We start from the raw sequence: 12,279 nt of genomic DNA on the forward strand, positions 1-12,279 counted from the left end.
CTATTCTAATCAAGGGCACGTTTATTTCAACCAACAACCAACGTCCAATGAGGTAGTAGCATGCTTGCAGACCGCAGAGAGACGGTGGTGGTGGACTGAACTGGTTGGTGGCTGACTGGCTTTGCTGCCTCTACTGCTCTCAGTCTCTGCTCACAAAGCCACTCCATTGCCCATGGGGGCAGTGCAGCTGGGCTGGGCAGGGCAGGCGTTTTCATTGCCAGAGTGCAGGGCAAAAGCAGCTCTCTCTCACTCTCTCTCTCTCTCACTCACTCTCTCTCTCTTCTTCTTCTTTTGCCAGCTGTAAGCATGCAGCAGGGCGCAATGTAAGACCTGCATTAGGTAGTGGAGGAGGGAGGGCAGGGAAGACCAGCTTTAGGGTTTAGGGCTTTTATTATCAAGGGGAGGCCGGTGAGGGAATGAAGAAAAAAAAAATTAAAGGCGGTGGATGTAAAGATAGGCATCATTGTTTGTATCCGTGAATGGAAGCTGTGATGTTTCTGGGCATGTGTGTGCTGCATGTGGGCGTGGTGGTGGCGCACTGGTTGGTAGGGTAGTATCCCCTGTCTGTTCTCCCAGTTTGACTGACGCGTGGGAGTTTGTGTTTCAAACAGTGTATTTTTTATTGGTTACCTTAAATGTTACTCCCTCCCTCGGTCCCTCCTAAAACTAAAACAGTGGTAGTCGTTTTAGGGTTTTGGTTTTTATGTTCATACGATGACTATATATATATATATAGTAGTATGTGGCGTGCGTTGCAACGAGAGTTAAAACAATGAACCTGTACTTTATAAAGACAACATCAACGACTACACAAAGTTAACTTAAAAGAATATGTGATGTAGCCAACAAACATCCAATTGATAGGTCCAACCAAACACATTCATAAACCAATCACAACTGCAGAGCTAGTTACTATTAAATTCATAATTACTACACACTACATGTGCCGCCCCCATAGCCGCAATGGACTGTAATGCAAAAACACACTACATCGGTTAAAAAACAAAAATCGTTCTACATCCAGTTATTACAAGCCATTGGTGAAACCCTTGACGAAAGAGAAAGAGCTATTCTCGATGACAAACCAGAGAACACCATAACATGTCCTGAAAATCAAACGAGCCAATTTAGTATAAGATTAAATACCAGAGATAAACAAAAGACACCAAAAAGAGCATACGAACAAGAATATTTTAGCAATTGAAGATTCGCCTATTAATAATAAAACAAACTCAAAACATACAAAACAAACAAACAAGTAATGTGGCCAACCATAAATATCTCATAAGCCTATCGCCAAAGCTTCTTAGAGGTACAATACCAGTTGGCACATGTGATATGGTCATCTTATGATACAAAGTTGGTACATGGTAACCTATTTGCTATATACATGACAAGACACAACACAACTAAAACAACAAATCACCAAATTTGACGTAGTTCATAAGTGCATATTCCTCCAACACTTCGAACAATGGAAGAGTAATAAGTCCCTCCCACTAATTATAAAATGCAATGAAGGGGTTGAATAATTTTGTCACCTTCGAACACATGCCTGGCACATAAAAAAGTTGAGCCTGCTGTGAGAGTGACTACAACAGTAAGATGCAAGGTAACTATGCAAGAGCGTAACCTTCTCATGGCGAGTCCACCGAGAACCTTGTAGTAGACGACCCAACCTGGGCAATAGCGCAGAGCCCACGGTTGTTCACCTCTGCATACAGCTCAACGCCACCCTGTTCAGCGGATTCTTGTGCACTGGAGTTATCACCTTGAGCAATGAGTGGAGTTATCGAACGAGATTTTTATTTCAGACTGCAATGACTGTTTTACACCAAAAGTTGAGGACGCCAAAAAAACAGCTAGTAATGTCGAGAACCTTACCAGTCCTATGCACCGGCAGTCCCATAGACAGTGATGATCAAACCGCTCCACATAGTTATTGCAAAACAGACAACATCATTAATGCTCAATTTCATCATTTTTTGTAGAGTTTTTATCACACCAACAAACACTATAACACTCGGCGCTTGTGTTCCCTAGATAGATAGACAGACAGATGTGTGAATAAATCACATTTGGGACTGAATTCGGAGCTAGCACATTTTGCTTCCTACATTTGTGAATCAATATCTGTAATCATGATGAATTGAACAACTAGCTAGTCCTTGCAAACTAAACCCACTATCATTAATTTCAGGTTTCAGATTTGAATTGGGCTTTGCAAAATAGGCAGGGATGCAAGGGACAGGTGGTAGTGGGTGTTCTCTGTTAAGTTTTTTCTCGCCCAGCAGAACATAATGCAAAAAAAATTATTTTAAACACTGCTACAATTTTTATCGAAGAACTGCTCTGTTGTACTATCAGTTACAATTGCAGCCAAAATTACGATTCATGTCAGAAAAATGGCACACAAAGGATCACATAACTAATTTTGGTATATTTAATAGCATACAATAACGTGGTGCCACTACTCATTATTCTAAAACCTATCATTATCAGCTTAAAAGTTACAAGTATTATCCTTGCCCCCAAGGTCCTTATAGTTCTGTTATTGAACTAATTGGCATTAGTTGTGCACTTGTGCTATCTCTGGTATTATCATTTTGTTATCAGCTACCTGCCTGTCGCTTTTACTAAATCTCTAAACATTTTGTTATCAGCATTACTTTTGTAGACAGTGAGAACCTTGACTGATGGGTCGCTCGACGTGGTAGTAGTAAGTGAAACACATGTACAATCTTATATATTTAACAACTTGCAATTTGGAAGAGAGGGTGGTAGTAGTAAGTGAAACACATAAATACCTGCTTATGCTTGCAGCCCTTGTGGGGTCAGAAATGTCCTAGTAACATTTCCAGGACCACTTGTGTCGGGTACCGTAATTAGGGGTACCCCCAACACTCCTAAACACGGCTGGTAACCACCATCAGCACAAGCTGCAGAGACTGATGGACACGATTCAGGTCAAGGCTTCGTCTGCTCAAGGGACGCGATCTCGCCCCGCTCGAGCCCAGCCTCGGGCGGGAACAGTAGTCCCAGACGAATTCTCGCCTCGCCCGAGGGCCTCCTCAAGCAACAGACGCACCCTCGACTCGCCCGAACCCCAGCTCGGGCAGGCTTCGTTGTGAAGCAACCTTGGCCAAATCGCCTCACCAACCGACCGTATCGCAGGCGCATTCAATGCGAGGATCGTCTGACGCCTTATCCTGACACACGTGCCTCAGTCGGCAAGGTCGAAGTGACCGCATTCACTTCGCCCTTCCACTGTCCGACCTGACAGGAAAACAACGTCGCTCGCCCCGCTCCGACTGCTGTGCCACCCGCCAGAGTGAGGCTGGCAACAGCCAAGTTCAGCCTCAGGCGCAATAGGAAGCTCCGCCTCGCCCGACCCCAGGGCTCGGCCTCAACCTCGGCCTAGGAAGAAGGACTCCGCCTCGCCCGACCCTAGGGCTCGGCCTCAACCTCGGCCTCGGAAGGAGGACTCCGCCTCGCCCGACCCCAAGGCTCGGCCTCAGCCTCGGCCTCGGAGGGTGGTCTCCGCCTCGCCCGACCCCAGGGCTCGGCCTCAACCTCGACCTCGGGAGGAATCGTGTCCTCGCCCGACCCCGGCCTCGGCCTTAGGAGGAGTCTCCGCCTCGCCCGACCTTGGGTTCGGACCGACCATGCCACGGGGGATACATCATTACCCTACCCCTAGCTAGCTCAGGCTACGGGGGAACAAGACCGACGTCCCATCCAGGCTCGCCCCGGTAACAAGTAATGATGGCTCCCCGCGTGCGTCCATGACGACGGTGGTTCTCAGCCCCTTACGGAAGCAAGGAGACGTCAGCAAGATCCTAGCAGCCCTGACAGCTATGCTTCTACAGGGCTCAAGCGCTCCTCCGACGGCCACGATACCGCGTACACAGGGCTCTAGCACCTCTTCGACAGCCACGTTGGCATGTACACAGGGCTCAGGCACCTCTCTGTCGGACACGTTAGCGCATAGCTACACCCCCATTGTACACCTGGACCCTCTCCTTGCATCTATAAAAGAAAGGTCCAAGGCCCTCATGCGAGAGGGTCGCGCGGGAGGACGGGCTGACGAACAGGCTCACTCTCTCTCCCTCGTGAACGCTTGTAACCCCTACTACGAGCGCACCCCCCTGGCGCAGGATAACACGAGCCGCATTTTTCCCCCTTGTGTTCCATCTCGCGCCAACCCATCTGGGCTGGGACACGCAGCGACAATTTTACTCGTCGGTCCAGGGACCCCCCGAGGTCGAAACGCCGACAGTTGGCGCGCCAGGTAGGGGCATGCTGCGCATTGACGAACAACTTTCCGTTGAGTTCCAGATGGGTAGCCTCCAACAACCTCTTCAGCCCGGGACGTTGCTCCGCTTCGGGAGTCTCGAGTTCATGTCCCTCGACGGCAGCTACGACATGGTACTCCTTCCCCCGCAGCGCGATAGCGACAACGACGGCCGACAGCTCGCCCGGCGGTGGCGAACTCGACGACGTCTTCCCTCCGTGGCGGAAGAGCAGCATCCGGGTTTGTCCCGCCACCTTCCTCGCCGCAGGAGGAGGAGACGGGGCAATCGTGGCCAGGCAGGAGACGGCATCTCGTCGGCTGTTGAGCGGGTCGACGACGCCGGCACCCCAGCGAGGGACATGTTGGGTGTTGTCCTCGCGCCTGAGACGACGACGAGTGTCGTTTCCCCGCAACATGCCAACCCCAAGCGGACAGATGACGCCAGCACTCTCACAAAGGACTTGCTGGGCGTTAGCCTTGTAGCTGAGATAACGGTGCAGTCCGTCCCCGACGCGACCTCGTCACCGTCCATCGATCGAGAGGTACCGTCCGTTTTCCACCCTGTGCCTTTTAGATTCAGCTTCGATCCACCAAGCGACCCCGCTTTGGTGAGCGCTTTCGTAAAGGCATATCCTAACCTTCTGGGGTACCATATGTGGTCAACCTAGGACCGACTGACGGCCGACTCAACCTACGGGCCCCCGGGTTCCGAGGAAGAGGACGAGCCTGACTCTGGTTAGGATTTCTCCGGGCTCGGTAATCCCCGTGCCATGCGAGACTTCATGACCGCATGTGACTACTGCCTCTCTGAGTGCTCCGATGATGGCCACAACCTCGACGACGAGGGTTGTGGCCCAAGTCGCGAATGTTTCCACGTCGATCTAGGGGGTCACGACGAAGGCAACCACCTCGGTATGCCGGAGGATGATGATCCCCCTGGGCCTGCGCCTTGCGTTGACATCCTGTGGGAGCTAGCTGTGGTCCCAGTCCCTGCAAGGGGTCAGGACACACAGCTCGAGCAAATCCGCGAGATGCAGACCAAGCTCGACGAGGAAGCAGGGCAACTTGTGCAGCTCCGGCAAAACATCGAGCAGGAGTGGGCAGGCCGAGCACTCACCGGAGAAGCGCGTCATCAGGCCCGGGACGACCAACGCTGTATCGTTGACGATGCCAGGGCAAGACTGCCCCCGGCTTCCAGCGGGGTCGACCAGAATCTGGCTGCAGCGGCAATACTGCTCCGAGCAATGCCAGAGCCATCCACCACCGAGGGGCAGCGTATCCAGGGAGAACTCAAGAATCTCCTGGAGGATGCCAGGTCCGACGGGCCGAGAGCTCTGCCTCCCGAAGGCAAGGGTACCCCCCGGAGCATCGCGCAGCAACTTCCCGATTCATGCGGGAGGCCTCGATTCACACCGGGTGCACGCGGGACGCGACACCTGCAGCCCCGGGTCTCCTCGGCAACGAGCACCACCGCCGCGACCGTCGAGCCCGCCTCGACGAGAAGGTGCGCTGAGGCTACCACCCCAGGCGTGGGGGACGCTACGACAGCGAGGAGGATCGAAGCCCCTCGCCCGAACCACCAGGTCCGCAAGCCTTCAGCAGGGCCATACGGCGGGCGCCGTTCCCGACCCAGTTCCGAGCCCCGACTACCATCACTAAGTACTCGGGGGAAACAAAGCCGGAGTTGTGGCTTGCGGACTACCGGCTGGCCTGCCAGCTGGGTGGAACGAACGATGACAACCTCATCATCCGCAACCTCCCCCTGTTCCTCTCCGACGCCGCCCGAGCCTGGCTGGAGCATCTGCCTCCTGCGCAGATCTCCAACTGGGACGATCTGGTCAAAGCCTTCGCTGGAAACTTCCAGGGCACGTACGTGCGCCCTGGGAACTCCTGGGATCTCTGAAGCTGCCGCCAGCAGCCAGGGGAATCCCTGCGAGAGTACATCCGGCGGTTTTCGAAGCAGCGCACCGAGCTGCCCAACATCACTGACTCGGAAGTCATCGGGGCGTTCCTCGTCGGCACCACTTGCCGCGACCTGGTGAGCAAACTGGGCTGCAAGACTCCCACCAAGGCGAGCGAGTTGATGGACATCGCCACCAAGTTCGCCTCTGGTCAGGAGGCAGTTGAAGCCATCTTCCGGACGGACAAGCAGCCTCAGGGACGCCAGCAGGAAGACGTTCCCGAGGCATCCGCCCAGCGTGGCACGAAGAAGAAGGCCAAGAAGAAGTCACAAGCGAAGCACGACGCCGCCGACGCAGATCTTGTCGCTGCCGCCGAGCACAGGAACCTCAGAAGCCTCCTAGAGGGGCCAACCTATTCGACAAGATGCTTAAGGAGTCGTGCCCCTATCACCAGGGTCCCGTCAAGCACACCCTTGAGGAATGCGTCATGCTTCGGCGCTACTTCCATAAGGTCGGGCCCCCGGCGGAAGGTGGCAAAGGCCAGGACAACGACAAGAAGGAGGGCGACAAGGCAGAGGAGTTCCCCGAGGTCCACAGCTGTTTCATGATCTACGGTGGGCAAGTGGCGAACGCCTCGGCTCAGCACCGCAAGCAGGAGCGCCGGGAGGTCTGCTCGGTAAAGGTGGCGGCACCAGTCTACCTAGACTGGTCCGACAAGCCCATCACCTTCGACCAAGGCGACCACCCCGACTGCGTGCCGAGCCCAGGAAAGTACCCGCTCGTTGTCGACCCCGTCATCGGCAACGTCAGGCTCACCAAGGTCCTCATGGACGGAGGCAGCAGCCTCAACATCATCTATGCTGAGACCCTCGGGCTCTTGGAAATCGATCTGTCCACTATCCGGGCCGGTGTGGCGCCCTTTCACGGGATCATCCCCGGGAAGCGCGTCCTGCCCCTTGGACAACTCGATCTGCCCGTCTGCTTCAGAACTCCCTCCAACTTCCGAAAGGAAACCCTCACGTTCGAGGCGGTCGGGTTCCAAGGAACCTATCACACGGTGCTGGGGAGACCGTGCACACCAAGTTCATGGCCGTCCCCAACTACACCTACCTCAAACTCAAGATGTTAGGCCCCAACGGGGTCATCACTGTCGGATCCACGTACCGACACGCGTACGAATGCGACGTGGAGTGCGTGGAGTACACTGAGGCCCTCGCTGAGTCCGAGGCCCTCATCGCCGACCTGGAGTGCCTCTCCAAGGAGGTGCCAGATGCGAAGCGCCACGCCGGCAACTTCGAACCAGCTGAGGCGGTTAAGTATGTCCCTCTCGACCCCAGCAACGACGCCTGCAAGCAAGTTCGGATCGGCTCCGGGCTCGACCCCAAATAGGAAGCAGTGCTCGTCGACTTTCTCCGCGCGAACGCCGAAGTGTTTGCGTGGAGTCCCTCGGACATGCCCGGCATATCGAGGGATGTCGCTGAGTACTCACTGGATATCCGAGCCGGTGCCCGACCCGTGAAGCAGCCTCTGCGCCGTGTCGACGAAGAAAAGCGCAGAGCCATAGGCGAGGAGATCCACAAGCTGATGGCTGCAGGGTTCATCAAAGAGGTATTCCATCATGAATGGTTAGCCAACCCTGTGCTTGTGAAAAAGAAAGGTGGGAAATGGAGGATGTGTGTAGACTACACTGGTCTAAACAAAGCATGTCTGAAGGTTCCCTACCCTCTGCCTCGCATCGATCAGATTGTGGACTCCACTGCTGGGTGCGAAACCCTGTCATTCTTCAACGCCTACTCAGGGTATCACCAAATAAAGATGAAAGAGTCTGACCAGCTCGCAACTTCTTTCATCACACCTTTTGGCATGTACTGCTATACTACTATGCCATTTGGCTTGAGGAATGCAGGTGCAACATACCAAAGGTGCATGAACCACGTGTTCGGAGAGCACATTGGCCGAACGGTCGAGGCTTACGTCGATGACATCGTTGTCAAGACGAGGAAAGCCTCCGACCTCCTCTCTGACCTTGAAACGACATTCAAGTGTCTGAGAGCGAAGGGCATGAAGCTCAACCCCGAGAAGTGTGTCTTCGGAGTCCCCCGAGGCATGCTCCTGGGGTTCATCGTCTCCGAGCGGGGCATCGAGGCCAACCCGGAGAAAATCGCGGCCATCACCAACATGGGGCCTATCAAAGATTTGAAAGGAGTACAAAGGGTCATGGGATGCCTTGCGGCTCTGAGCCGCTTCATCTCGCGCCTCGGCGAAAAAGGCCTACCCTTGTACCGCCTCTTAAGGAAGACCGAGCGCTTCACTTGGACCCCCGAGGCCGAGGAAGCTCTCGGAAACTTAAAGGCGCTCCTTACAAACGCGCCCATCTTGGTGCCCCCCGCTGCGGGAGAAGTGAAATTCACCTAGAGGGGGGGTGAATAGGGCGAAACTGAAATGCTAAAAAATAATCACAACTACAAGCCGGGTTAGCGTTAGAAATATAGTCGAGTCCGTGAGAGAGGGTGCAAAACAAATCGCAAGCGAATAAGAGGTGTAACACACGGATTTGTTTTACATAGGTTCGGTTCTTGCAAACCTACTCCCCGTTGAGGTGGTCACAAAGACCGGGTCTCTTTCAACCCTTTCCCTCTCTCAGACGGTCCCTCGGACCGAGTGAGCTTTCTCTTCTCAATCACTTGGAACACAAAGTTCCTACAAGGACCACCACAAGATTGGTGTCTCTTGCCTCAATTACAAGTGAGTTTGATCGCAATGAAGAATCAAGAAAGAAGAAAGCAATCCAAGCGCAAGAGCTCGAAAGAACACAAGCAAATCTCTCTCACTAGTCACTAAAGCTTTGTGTGGAATTTGGGAGAGGATTTGATCTCTTGAGTGTGTCTAGAATTGAATGGCTAGCTCTTGTAAGTGGTTGGAAGTGTGAAAACTTGGATGCAATGAATGGTGGGTGGTTGGGGTATTTATAGCCCCAACCACCAAACTAGCCGTTTGGTAGGGCTGACTGTCGTATGGTGCACCGGACAGTCCGGTGCACACCGGACTTGTCCGGTGCACACCAGACATGTCCGGTGCACCAGCCACGTCATCAAAGCCGTTGGGTTCCGACCGTTGGAGCTCTGTCTTCTGGGCTCGCCTGGATGTCCGGTGGCGCACCGGACATGCACTGTAGAGTGTCCGGTGCGCCAGCATGGGCGTGCCTGACTTCTGCGCACGCTGGTGCGCATTCAATGCGCTGCAGGTAGCCGTTGGCGCCGAAGTATCCGTTGCTTCGATGTCACACCGGACAGTCCGGTGTACACCGGACATGTCTGGTGAATTATAGCGGACTAGCCGTTGTGAATTCCCGAAGCTGGCGAGTTCCTGAGGCGCCGTTCCTTGGAGCACCGGACACTGTCCGGTGTACACCGGACAGTCCGGTGAATTATAGCGGAGCGCCTCTGGATTTTCCCGAAGGTGACGAGTTTGACTTGGAGTCCTCTGGTGCACCGGACACTGTCCGGTGGCACACCGGACAGTCCGGTGCGCCAGACCAGAGGTGCCTTCGGTTGTCCCTTTGCTCTTTTGTTGAACCCAATACTTTGTCTTTTTATTGGCTAAGTGTGAACCTTTGGCACCTGTATAACTTATACACTAGAGCAAACTAGTTAGTCCAATTATTTGTGTTGGGCAATTCAACCACCAAAATCAATTAGAGACTAGGTGTAAGCCTAATTCCCTTTCAATCTCCCCCTTTTTGGTGATTGATGCCAACACAAACCAAAGCAAATATAGAAGTGCATAATTGAACTAGTTTGCATAATGTAAGTGCAAAGGTTGCTTGGAATTGAGCCAATATGAATATTTATAAGATATGCATGGATTGTTTCTTTATTTTTAACATTTTGGACCACGCTTGCACCACATGTTTTGTTTTTGCAAATTCTTTTGTAAATCCTTTTCAATCGTTCTTTTGCAAATAGTCAAAGGTAAATGAATAAGATTTTGCAAAGCATCTTTAAGATTTGAAATTTTCTCCCCCTGTTTCAAATGCTTTTCCTTTGACTAAACAAAACTCCCCTTTAATGAAATCCTCCTCTTAGTGTTCAAGAGGGTTTTGATATTAATTTTGAAGAGGTTATACCAATTTGAAATTATATCACAAGTAAGATATCAATTCGAAAATACTCTTTGAAAAACTAAAATTTTAGAAATTGGTGGTGGTGCGGTCCTTTTGCTTTGGGCTCATACTCTCTCCCCCTTTGGCAGGAATCGCCAAAAACGGAATCATTAGAGCCCTTTTATTACTGTCTCCCCCTTTGGTCATAAATAAATGAGTGAGAATTATACCAAAGACGGAGTCCTTTTGGGTTGGATTCTCCCCCAAAGGATGGAGAGATGCGCGGAGCGACGACGAATGATGAGTTGCGGAGTGGAAGCCTTTTGTCTTCGCCGAAGACTCCAATTCCCTTTCAATATACCTATGACTTGGTTTGAAATAGACTTGAAAACTCATTAGTCATAGCATATGAAAGAGACATGATCAAAGGTATATAAACGAGCTATGTGTGCAAATCAACAAAAGAAGTTCCTAGAATCAAGAATATTTAGCTCATGCCTAAGTTTGTTAAAAGTTTGTTCATCAAGAGGCTTGGTAAAGATATCGGCTAATTGATCTTTAGTGTTAATGTAAGAAATTTCGATATATCCCTTTTGTTGGTGATCCCTTAAAAAGTGATACCGAATGGCTATGTGTTTAGTGCGGCTATGCTCAACGGGATTATCCGCCATGCGGATTGCACTCTCATTATCGCATAGAAGAGGAACTTTGGTTAATTTGTAACCGTAGTCCCTAAGGGTTTGCCTCATCCAAAGTAGTTGCGCGCAACAATGTCCTGCGGCAATGTACTCGGCTTTGGCGGTAGAAAGAGCTACGAAATTTTGCTTCTTTGAAGCCCAAGACACCAAGGATCTTCCCAAGAACTGGCAAGTCCCTGATGTGCTCTTTCTATTAATTTTACACCCTGCCCAATCGACATCCGAATAACCAATCAAATCAAAAGTGGATCCCCTAGGATACCAAAGCCCAAACTTAGGAGTATAATCTAAATATCTCAAGATTCGTTTTACGGCCGTAAGGTGAGCTTCCTTAGGGTCGGCTTGGAATCTTGCACACATGCATACGGAAAGCATAATATCCGGTCGAGATGCACATAAATATAGCAAAGAACCTATCATCGACCGATATACCTTTTGATCGACGGATTTACCTCCCTCGTCGAGGTCGAGATGCCCATTGGTTCCCATGGGTGTCTTGATGGGTTTGGCATCCTTCATTCCAAACTTGCTTAGAATATCTTGAGTGTACTTCGTTTGGCTTAGGAAGGTGCCTTCTTGGAGTTGCTTCACTTGAAATCCTAAGAAATATTTCAACTCCCCCATCATAGACATCTCGAATTTTTGTGTCATGATCCTACTAAATTCTTCACATGTAGACTCGTTAGTAGACCCAAATATAATATCATCAACATAAATTTGGCATACAAACAAGTCATTTTCAAGAGTTTTAGTGAATAAAGTAGGATCGGCTTTTCCGACTTTGAATTCATTAGTGATAAGGAAATCTCTAAGGCATTCATACCATGCTCTTGGGGCTTGCTTGAGCCCATAAAGCGCCTTAGAGAGCTTATAAACATGGTTAGGGTACTCACTATCTTCAAAGCCGGGAGGTTGCTCAACATAGACCTCTTCCTTGATTGGTCCATTGAGGAAGGCACTCTTCACGTCCATTTGGTAAAGCTTGAAGCCATGGTAAGTAGCATAGGCCAATAATATACGAATTGACTCAAGCCTAGCTACGGGTACATAGGTTTCACCGAAATCCAAACCTTCGACTTGGGAATATCCCTTGGCCACAAGTCGAGCTTTGTTCCTTGTCACCACACCATGCTCATCTTGCTTGTTGCGGAAGACCCATTTGGTTCCTACAACATTTTGATTAGGACGTGGAACCAAATGCCATACCTCATTTCTAGTGAAGTTGTTGAGCTCCTCTTGCATCGCCACCACCCAATCCGAATCTTGAAGTGCTTCCTCTATCCT

Source organism: Zea mays, chromosome 1 (assembly GCF_902167145.1).
Source record: "Zea mays cultivar B73 chromosome 1, Zm-B73-REFERENCE-NAM-5.0, whole genome shotgun sequence".
In the NCBI taxonomy this organism is placed as follows: domain Eukaryota; kingdom Viridiplantae; phylum Streptophyta; class Magnoliopsida; order Poales; family Poaceae; genus Zea; species Zea mays.